Source organism: Macrosteles quadrilineatus, unplaced genomic scaffold (genome assembly GCF_028750875.1).
Source record: "Macrosteles quadrilineatus isolate MER2022 unplaced genomic scaffold, UCM_ALF_1.0 Scaffold_8__2_contigs__length_117827958, whole genome shotgun sequence".
NCBI lineage: Eukaryota > Metazoa > Arthropoda > Insecta > Hemiptera > Cicadellidae > Macrosteles > Macrosteles quadrilineatus.
In genome coordinates, this window is record NW_026542601.1 from 107,940,657 (window position 1) to 107,952,967 (window position 12,311).

Genomic DNA, 12,311 nt, shown 5'->3' on the forward strand with positions numbered 1-12,311 from the left:
AATATAACACAATAATTCTTCAGCAACAGAGAATGACTTTTATTGCATTCCTGAGCTTTTCTCGGTATCTTACAGGCTTTGTAAAGAGAACATTGTAAGTTCATGTTTTTCTTTTATGACTTTCAAGTAAAAAAATTACATCCAGCTTTGCTTATGCTTGAAGCTGTATTTTAATTTTGAACAAACAAAACTAAAAAAAAACCTCAACAACGCTAATGGCTATAAGTTGGATAGCGTATGAATGTTATTTTCTGCTTTGATTAAAACTAGTGCAGTGTACTTATTAGGGGGTAAGGGGTGTCTTCCTAAAATAATACAATATTCTTATGAAAATTGAAATAATGAAAACATTGAATATGTTTTATTTCTTTAGAAAATTTTATTCCCGCAGCTAAATCAGCCATGTTGTTTAAATACATAGCACAAGATATATATTAATGCATTCAGTCGTTTTGTTGGAAGTTTATTTTATAATTTCTCCATAATTTTGCATAAACGAAAAGTAACAATGGTTTTGCGAACGGGTTAGGATAAGATTTCTACAGAAATTATTTTTTTATTTATCTTATGTGTTAACAACTTTGGTAATAGAAAGACGTAAAAATTCTGAAATACCGGTGAAACACATGTAATGAGACAATACCAATTCATAATCAAAAATGTATTGCCCAATGAAATTTTATTAATGTTTCCGTTGTCTAATATGACGTTGATATAGGAAATAGGGTAAATATAAAACTGAGCGTTGTATCTACCCCCTCCTACCACGCCACAAGGAGCGCTGCTGTAGAACATGAAGACGAGTCTTGTTAAATATAATTAGGAAGCGTTACACTTGGTACTTGGTTATCCAATCTTTTTTGCATGAAATGTTCATATTCGTGCATTGGTTAGTTGTTATGAAACAAATTTATTCGTTTTTATTATTCTATCTCAGTGTGGTTTGAATTATAATTTTGCACACAAATCAACAACAAGCAAAAAATTATGACTTTTAAGTTTGGATTAAATTTTGTCTCTTATATTTTGTTTAGGAATTATTGATTAAATTTGTTACGCTGTGAGGGGGGGGGGGGGTTATTTTTGGCAGGGGGTATTTGGAACTCAGATGTTAAATAAAATCTAAAAAAAATATATTAATTACAAAATAAGTAAAGAACTATGTATCTTTATGACAATACTAAGCTCAGTAGAACCTATTCTATATTTTCTATATTCTTTCCTTAGATAAAAAAAATCATTTGATTTTAGCGTAGCAAAAGTTTTGAAAATGTTTGGCTGAAAATAACGTTGCCATCAATGATGTCTTAAAGCCAAACTACCCCCCTGGGAGCGTTCAAAGTCGGAACATTTCGGCCAAATACGCCCTAATTGAATAAAGCCGAAAGTAATAAAACTCGACTTCACTTCTAATTGTTTAAGGGGAGATTGGTTAGGACCCGTATCCCAGGCTGTAACATTGTTTTAGAAGCGCACACAAACAGCATTTGTTGTCAAAATATTGTAAAGCATAACATATTATTCGTAATGAAAAGTAGGATTAATTAAGTAAAGAAAATTTCCCTGGGAAACCGTTTTTAGTTATAAACATAATAGTTTGCCAATTTTTAATGTTGGTATGGTGACCTGTCATAAAACAAGGATATTTTCATAAATTCACATTGCAGGCTTATGCCAGATATGGTTGTAAAATGAAAAGGAGCATCTCACCAATAAATTTTTTTAATTAATAAAATAAACTATTCGGAACCCAAGATTCATGAATAAGTTTTAACTGTTAATAATGTATAAACACTTTGTGGTAATAAATAGTATAGTTACACAAATAAACATGTTATTTTTTAAAATTGTAATTAATTCATAAATAAATAACTACAGCTATACTAAGAGCGTTCAATAATGGAGAATTAGTATAAAATATTGCAGAGGATGAATAATTCAACCGTTTAATCATCCTATAAATTGTATTCAATAACAAAGAGTCCACAAAAAACGGTTGCCAAAACTATATCGAGGTATAAGCAATCAAATATGTAGATTATTGGTACCAATAGAACTGAAATTTTTATCCTGAAAACTGAAATATCTGGGGAGTTAGTTAACAATGGAAATTTGATTGGTTTCAATATGTAACTTCTCTTCATGTAATATTATTAGATATTATTGATGAATATACTCGTTTTACTACTTATAGGGGAAAAATGGCTTAATGATATATGCAAATTAGTAAATTAAAGCAAACAATCCGATAAATGAAACCTTATTTATCGTAATACGTTGATTAATAGATTTGAATTGTTGTGTTTTTTATGCTACACAATAAATTATTCAACAATAGACAAGAGATAAAACTCTCATTGACTTGAATTGAAAAGAAAACGATCCAGAATGTAGATATAAATCAATTACAAAGGTAAAACCGCAAATACAACCTTTATGCCTTGAAGGTATGTTGATTTACGAATTATAACATATGTAACTTTAAAAGTATACATTTACACATCATTATTCACATTAAAATTATAAAAACATGAACATTTTTTCATATTAAAAAAAACTTGGATAATCCTGTAATCAATGCTAAAACAACAGTCGGATGCAGTCGATATCTAGTGGGTATAATGATTTGAAAAAAGACTTTGATTGAAAGGCATATCAAGCCCAAGGTCTGTGGGGCTCATAAGAAATAATGCGATATGAATAAAAGAAGAGGAAGAAATATCACTGGCCATTGTGTATAACGCGAATCCCAATGACGTCATACTTTATTCATATGTATTGCGGAGCCACATGATACACAGTCGTGATGTACACGTACATGTGTGTAAGGATTGTGAATGGTTGTTTAATACGTTACAGAGAAACATATAACATTTAGTGGGAAAACGATTGATTCTTTGTTTTATATTATTAGTAAGTAGTCTTCCACGTTCTTCAAGACTAGACCTAACAGTGTATTAAGAACAAATGTTTATTTCAGTACCACTAATGACAGTAGAGGGTCAAAATTACGATTTATTTGTACAATACACTCAGCTTATACGTAATAGTAGTTACTCAACAAAATGAATCAATGGAAAAAGAAAAACCTTTTTTAGAATGAAAGCTAAGTCGATGTACAATGGTGTATGTCAAACTAAATTTAATGTAATATGCTTAAATGTTTCAGTAGCACTAGCTACTTAACTACTACACACGACTAATTATATTCAACTGTTACTTAGTTAGGACTACCGTTAATTTATTGCTGGTTAGCTGAGTGGTGTAGTGTTCACCTGAAAATCAACACCGGTTCGATCCTGAGAAAGAGTCAGTCGCCCTTTGGTGGTTCAAAACTGGACCCAGCTGTTCCTGATCATTGGGTTTTAAAAATAACAATCCTGACTGATGAAACAGCTGATCTTAGTCAGTAACAAAGCTACTCAGATCATCTCCCAATATTCTACATTCATCCTTCACTCATTTGGTTTAACATACGCACCTAAGTGTCGTATCCCCTAATTGATAGTTTATATGAAAAAGTCAGCTGAGGCTGAATTGTGAATCATAAATATAAAGACAAAACTGATTACAGAAATAGAGATTTTATTAAATCCAAAGAAACTGTGGTATGAATAATATCATGAATTACACAATGAATCACAAACACTAACGATACGAAATGTCACACCAGTTCCAAAACGGTAGCTAGTGAAATAACCATCATGATTCAGATGAGAAACCAAACTTAAGTGTCCGATAAAGTTTTCCGTACAAACAATACGACCTCCGGGGCCATTCACCACAAGTTGGGACGTTTCGACCAAATACGTCCTAATTAAATGAAGCAGCAAACAGTAGAACTCTTCACTTCACTTCTAATTGTTTAAGGAGTGGTTTATAGGAAACCGCATTCTAACCTTAGTAGTTAACTGAATTAATTCAATTTTCTATAGATTAACAGAAACTTTCAGTTACATAATTTTTTGCGGGAATATTTTCAAAACACGTTTGATCGTATTTTAAAATTGTCATAGCATTTGTTTTACCGTATAAAATTGATGGTTGAAGATTTTAAACTACGTTAATGAATAATTATATTCAGAAAGATATTTGTATTGTAAAATACATTTTTCTATAGTGTGACCCTGTGGGCTTCAGAATTTTTAGATTTAATCAACTGTAAATTTATCATGATATCGTTTTGAAAATATATGTTACTGTATAAATGACTATAAAACAAAACTATGGTCCATTAACTAAAACTTGACTAGTTGTAATTCAAATATATACGATCAAATAGTACTGTAATGTCATACAATTTATTCCAACGGGAGGGTTAAATTCTCAATACTGCGATGGCCGTTAATTGGGCCTGACAATAGTCGTTTAATACTAATGAATGCCAGGTGTTGGCTTTTTTATTAAAAATATCTACCCAGTTAGTTTTTGGGATGTAAAACTTGTAATATTGTGTTGTAGAAAACCCCATTTACCGGTGAAAATGCAAATTAATTATTCTCTTAATACATTTATAAGTAACCGTTAATTGACCGTTAATTAACATGAGCTCTAAGTATTTGTTTTCAATTGTATTGCAACTACGATAGCAAAAAGCCCTTACAGCTAGCTACTTTATTTCGTTTCAGTTAGCAACGAAAATGAAGATTTTAAAAATCATTTTGAAGATATGATCACTCTCCATATAGCCTATCTAATAGTATTAAGAACCTAAGGTACATACCTTGTCAGTAATTTGTCTGCCTCTGAAATAAAAAAAGACAAATTAATTATAAGACGCTAATAAAATTTAGGTGTACAATTTTAGTAAGTTATTAATTGTTTCTAGGCTAATAAGATGTTCATTTAAAACCATAACAAATTATTCTGGTTATCATACTCTAATTTTCACACGCGTAGTAAAGTTTATGTGATTATTTCACACCTCATTTATCTATTTATTTAAAAATGAGAATCAACACGCCTAGAATATGTGTAATTATTGCACAGCCTAAAATTTAAAATAAAATAAAATATATATAATGCTACATTAGTCGCAATTATTTATAAATCTTAATTCATCCATAAAAGTCAAATAATTTTTTGGCAAATATAAGGGACGTTACTTCCTAAAATATATATTAATTTTTAATAATAATTTTTTTCAGCTTTTGATCAAAAATTATGCCGAAGATGTTACACGTACTCACCTTTGCAACCTCCTGACGAGGATCTGATTTCTTGATAAGGTAACATTTTACTTTACCTCCCTCTCCCCCTTGATAATGAAAGTAGACAATGAAGAGAACTGTCGAATATTCTGTCATCACTTATGAATAATTGTGGTCTATTCAAAAGGACGATGTATTAATTATACTACTATTAACTATATATTTCGACCATTTAGTAAGAAAAATAAACTCATCGGTTTGAAGTTCTGGCATTGAACACATTCAGTTTACTACTTTTACTAAAACACAGTAAAAAGAGCTTTAAGTACTTCATGTTTGAAATACAAAATTACAGTTAACATTTAGAACTGTTCATATAAACAATTAAAGATTATTGTTAAATATCCAACATTTAGATATAATTTGTTTTAAATTAAACCGCATCCACAATCCATTTAAAATTTGGCTGAAATCATCTTATTAATGACTTCTTAATAAGACTTGATTTCCACAATTTGCTTGTAGTTTTTTATTTTATTTTTATATTCTTTTACCTTACAAACTACATTTATTAAAAATTAAAAGAACTTATTACTATGTAAAATGTATAAGGCGACGTTGTGGGATAAAAAATTTGAAACATTAGTATTTGTGGCCCAAGCCATATTTATCACTACAGAACCCTTGTAATCTATAATCCATACATCTAACGAAAGTGACGTCACTAAATTGATGACGTAACCACTATCAATCCTCGTCCCTTCAAGACATGTGGTTTGTCTCCGTTATTTGGTAGTTCGAGAAACTCTTTCCGACATAAGAATATGAAAAATCTAACATTTTATACGTTAACATTTTACTGTGCAAAAAAGCATTGTATTATAAATGTACGTCTGCTTCAGCTAAGGCAAGTAAAATGTAACAACAAAATATATAAAATATAACCCTTCCAACATTAACTAACAATGCTGCAATAAAAAATCTGGAAAATAAACAAACTGTACGTTTACAAAATTTTACAAATGATTCATACCAATGTCTTTTAACATGAGAGCTGTCAATATCACAACCTGTGTACACATACAAATACTTTTGTAGCAATACAACATTATTAGTCAGTCCTAAATAAGATGATTTGATTAGGCTAAATATTTTTTTAAATAATTAAATTCATATTAAATCCTTAAATAATTAGTTTGATGGTAACATCAATAGGATAATAATTTGAAACCATAATGATCTGAAAAAGAGTTTCATCTCTAGTAACATCCATCGTAACCATATTTTTCAAACACTTAACAATTTTCGTTTCATTCAATTTTGATAACGAAGCTTAGTGATGAAACTTCCATAGAGTTTCGTGAGGCACAATTATCGGAACTTTAGCTGCAGCTGTGGTTTATTTGCAGCTCTTGTCTTCTATTGTGACCAGAACTGAACAAAAACGAGCAATAAACTGCAGAACGAGTAGTCGGGGACACGCGGTGTGATAAAACATCTACTTGGACACTTTTATATCCTCCGACTGTACTTAGGGAGAAACTGATTGAGAGATGGAGAAGAGTGAGAACTGTCATTTATTAGATAATCTTATATATTCTAAGCTTTCAAATATAAAGTTCATCAAAAGAAAAGAATGAGTAGGTACCAAAAACATCAAATACGTTTTTATCATTGAAATTCTCCATCCCGTGGATGTGGAATGAATTCATCCCGATTGGTAATGTTCGGTAAACACTTGAAGAGAAACGTTCGTTTTATATTTTTTTATCTGAGCTTCAGCACCATGGTCACATGACTATATATGTAATAGAGTATATAATAGTGTAGCAAACGAATTAATTATTTGATTTCTGTCAACATGTAAAAACAATCATAAGGTAATTCCTACCTTTTTTGTTGTATTTTGAAGAAAAAATTTAGGATAAATGCTTTTAAGTGCAAATTAAATTATTGGTTTTATATAAAGCGTTATATGGCTTTATAATTTTATCAAAGGGTAATCTACATTTTATTTAATTACAGTTTTATTACTGTGTTCAGCTAAATTTATTTTATTCATAGAGTTGTATAAACTTTAAAAACCAAAATATACTTTGTGTGCTTCAGTTTACCAATCTTACAGTAGACATATGTTTATTGTAAATTTTGTAGAATAAGCATGACTTTACATTTATAGCACTTTTATTCGGTGACCAACAGACTGTGCTAAAGAGTACTCTTAAAGCTTAAGAGGAGTTGTAAATATTATTTGAATAATTCAACGGATGAATTTATCCCCGACTACCCAACGTAATGTGCATCTGACGCCTTCATTCTTTATTCATACATATGGTGAGATAATACTGTATACTAAAATAGGATAATATTATACTTCATATGATATAAACCCTTGTTGAGGTTGCCAGGATCACCGTAATTACCAACACAATATAACTTAATTTACTTTGTCGTGTGTTCCGCTTTGGCTGTAGGTTTCACTTAACCTACTTGTTCACTTAACAAAGGGTGTTGGTAAATTATAGTCATCATTTGTTTCAATAATAATAATTATAATAATAATATAATAGTTGGATGTGTTTGTTGTTTGTGATCATGTGACCGTACATTTTAATTTACATAAAAAATATCTGGAGTATAAAAATATTATCAGAAAAAAAAATATAATGAAAACGATGGTATTTCGGAAATATAATTACCGTTAACAACCTAACCCAATACTACTACGTACAAAAATTGGTCTAAGGGTCCTATCAATGCTTAGTGTCTCTAGTTTTAGCATCGATCAAACATAGCATTAGCATGTCGTCTTTATACAATTCCACACTAAGAAAAAGTTTTCCTACTGAGGTGTTTAGTAACAATTTTATACTTAAAGACATGAAACCTTACTCTCAAAATTTGTTATAATCACTGTATGCTCCAAAGTAAAAGGCTGTCATGCAGCTGTACCAGCTTTAAACCCTTCACACGAAAAGTTACCCTCAGTTCCACACGCTAACTGAGTTAGCTGCCTGACAACGCGAGATAAAACTAATCATGTGAATAAACTTGAGTTATAACACGTGTCGCAAGTCTTGTGAAATATTACATTTCCGTGATTAGACCAAATTTAAATTACTTAGTACTTAAGAGCATTCCTATTACAAATAACAAATAAAGCTTTAAATAATTATATTCGAGGGTATGATTTTAAAAATTTTCCTAAACTATCAACAGGTTTTGAAATGGTTTTAAAAATTTTTGACATCTTACAAGGAATCGTATTTGTTTCCTTATATTTACAAATTATTGTGAAAGATAACAAGTCCTGAAACTGAATGTCCATCTAGTAATAAATAAATTTTAATTTTAGTTTGTTAGTCCATAATGATTGTGCATAAGGTCTGTCAAACATTGTGGTATGTTATTTGATATTGCTTAGGTATATATATTTAGGTAATAATAATTGAAAAATCTAATTTGCTTAGCACGAATATCATTTTGTAGCCTACTGAGTGTTTACTGCATGTTTCGTGCATTGTACACTTTGCAATTTTCAATGTGAAACCCAAAAAATTATTTCCCTTGAGTTATGTATTTTAGTTTTGGGCTTTTACACGCTTTTCGGAATAATCTTATTTTTTACAAATTGTCCTATATTATTTTATATCCAACAATTTTTTTTTTCCTAAGACGATGGCACGAGCCCGGGATTGTTTTTCACATTTCTTCAGGCTAGACCTAGGGGTTGTGGCATTATCACTTGTAAAATCCATTGATGATTTAGTGAGATTTGAACCAACGACCTCAGGGACCGAGGTCCCGTGCTCTACCACTAGACCAGCTTGCTCTCCAATAATATTAGGATCAATATTGTTAACAAAGTGAGCGCTTAGATTGATGTTGTACCTCCAAGAATAGAAAAACACGTATCGCAGTTTTGACAGTTAAACATGATAACAGTCACTTGATACAAGCTTTAGTAGTAAATTAGAAATCTATTAAATTAAATAATATATTGCAAATCAGAAAGGATCGTTGCAATTTTTTTACTAACTGTTCTAGGTTCAATATTTACTGTTCTTTAAAAATAAATGTAAAAAATAAATAATGTAAATAAATAATAATGTAAATAAATAATAATGTAAATAATGTAATAATGTAAATAATGTAATAAATGTGTTACTTTAAAATATTCTCCCTCTGAACAATAACTACTTCCGTAATAAAAAAGGTTTATTTTGGATAAATTCCTGGCAATGTCATTTTAGAAGTTTTTAGCTCATAAAATCTTAAAGGAAATTCTCAATTGCCCATTATCCTCTACCTAGCTGTAATGTAAGATATAAAGCATTTCTCAACGGAAGAGAATGGCTTTTATTACATTCCTGAGAAATTATTCTTAGTCTCTTTCTGGTGGTCCAAGGTAAACTTTCAGTAACTTCTTTATGTTTCTTAAAATATTTAAAAAAATCTATATACACCCAAAACTATTTTTAATAACAATTCAGGCTACCAAATAAAGTTGAAAATGTTATTTAATAATTTTAAGATACAAAAACTTCTCTTAGCTGATTTTTTTAAGCAACATTCTCTAAATTTACTAGAACTAGTACAGTAATCATATAATTGTAATAGAAATTAATTGTTTAACGAAATTTAACTACCCCAGAATTTATACCTAGGAATAATTTTATAATTTATAGTTCTGTTTCATACCTTCTATGTAAAACAAACAATTGTCTATATAATAAGATGTTATACATCTACGCCACTAATCACTAAACGCAGAACCAATTACGTAATGAAACTTGTTAAAAAGGCTTCAAAAAGTTTTACCTTTTATAAACTCGACTCAACCTCTCCCAGTTCCGTAGCAGTAAAACAAAAGCCCGCATATTAAGTCACTTGGGGTCTCGAACTTTGATTAATTGAAAACTTGCAACGAGCAAACATTGAGTGAAAATTTTAGTCATATTTGCATACAAATTATTTAGAATATTTTATACAACGTCTCTGTCCACATAAAAAAAATTCAATGATAAAATGTATAATCTGCCTTCCAAAGTAAAATTCTAAAAAGTCTATTAAAAAACCCGTAAACTTCTTGATGAGTCAAATAGATTCCAAAAGAAACGTAGTAGTGCCATACCTTTTATAAAACCTACACTCTACCGATTCCCAAACATATTTGTAGCGTTATCGGCAAATTAACTTGGTATTGCTCTTATAAAACACAACCACTAATCATGGTAGTGTTTATGGTTTCAGCTGATAAGCCGTTTTATGTTCCCATTCACAGTCAAGTGGAAACCATATGGCCCTGCTTTTATCAGCCCATTTCAGCGTGGTTTAGTCTGTTTTAAATTGCAAATGTTATTCGTGGCCATAAAAATCAACGGGCAAATCAAAATCAAAATCAAAATTATTTCGCCTCTATTTTCTTCACTTAATTTCTCTGTGAGCGGATCTAAAAGTTTTTTACGTAAAACAATTAGTCGAACGTTCCATAAAATGTTCACGCAAATTTTAAAGAACATAAGACACAAAACCTGGAACTACTTTCAATTCACATCATGCAACCGTTTGTGTCACCTAGACCTGCTACCTCATATTCCAAGAGTCAAAAATCTTACTAGCCCTAATGATGTCTTAAGAAAAACAATATGACGCCAAGGGTATTCAAAGTTAGACTCGACCGAATACCCAATTGAATGAAGCCGGAAGCAGTAAAACTCGAATTTACTTCTAATTGTTTAAGGGGAAGTTTGGTCGGACGCCACATCCCCAAGCTACAGACTTTTGTTAACCGGCAGCGTTTAAAATCGAAATACTTTAAGTAGCTATTGTTTCTAATGTAAATATCGCTGTTGTCTACTAACTTAGCATTGCAATGGGTTTGTTTTAAATCAAACTATTTGCAAAACTGTGTTTGCAGATGTGTTAGCAAATTACGGTACAAGGGTTTTATCATAATGGACGATGGTTTTTAAAATGATCGTTGGTTTAAGTAGCGATATAATGACCATATACTGCACTTCTTTCTCTCACAGAACCCAGTTATCGCCCACTTTTGTTGTTTGGGCCTGGAAACAATCTGTACACCAATGGGTCTCAGCAATTTTTTTCTGATTAAGGTGTATTCATTCCTTAATTTTAGTGTTATTAATCTCCTTGAAAACTGTTTTGCATAGTACAATTAGGGACCTAAATTATAAGGAATAGTTATTTTTGTAACTAGTGTGCGAAGTGGCACACGCGCAACACATTTTATTTGTCCTACAATATTTATAAAGTATATAAATAATTAGTCTTTCAACACCTATACAACACTTTTTTAGGTTGTGTTAAATTCAAGCGTTGATCGAAATGGGAAATGCTACACCAGCTGATCGTAGTCGTAGAATCTCGAAGTGTTGCCAACTAATTTTCAAGCGTACGTGTATAATTAAAGCACACAGTTTTGTGTTGTTTGCTCGGAATACTGGAGTGTGTCAAAAAATGAGTGCGGCAAAGGTAAGTAAATGCAGCAGTTAGCTACTTGGCGTACTATAATCAGTGCAAGGGAGCCCACTTTGTCAAGTAACTGAGGGAAAAACCTTGATACGATATTGCAAGAATGAGAAGTTGTGCTGCCGGGCTAATTTCACTGATTTATGAGTTGTACCATGAAATGATGATTCTTAGCGTGGAGAAGCGTGAAATGTTAACTCTGCACATGTCATAGTGTGACGTTGTCAGAGCGTGAACGTAACAGACAGCGTTAAGCAGCTTCACATTAACACCATGAAATGATTTGTCAAAGTTTAAACGCAAATGTTTCCACTATAACAACGTCCGCTTTAATGTCGTCCGGTTTATAACAACAAACTTGATGTAGAAAAGGTCTATCAGATAGATTTCATTCTGTTTGGAAACTTGAATTGAGTTTCTTAAATATCTTTGAATAACTCAACTTAAGAGTTTCACAACGTTGATCTAATATTCATGTTTCTGTAGACAAAACTATATATTATTTTATCCCTACTTCAACTCGTATTTTGTGTATTATTGCTAAACAGCATTGTTTTAAAATACACATTGCAAACACAATTTAAACAGCAAATTAAGGGATTTCTCATTGTTTACATATAATTTGAAGTAAACATCACAGCAATACAGATAGAAAGCTGTTTGCTC

At 30.9% G+C, this 12,311-nt stretch overlaps 1 protein-coding gene across 2 annotated transcripts in view; it reads right to left on the reverse strand.

Annotated features, from left to right (window-relative positions):
- The window catches only part of LOC128999813 (sex peptide receptor-like), a 125,698-nt gene that overhangs the window by 79,243 nt on the left and 34,144 nt on the right, over window positions 1–12,311 (reverse strand). For both annotated transcript variants that reach the window (XM_054426498.1, XM_054426497.1), the window contains exon 3: window positions 4,724–4,745. The gene's annotated coding sequence lies outside the window, so the exon portion shown is untranslated. The remainder of the gene's footprint in view (window positions 1–4,723; window positions 4,746–12,311) is intronic.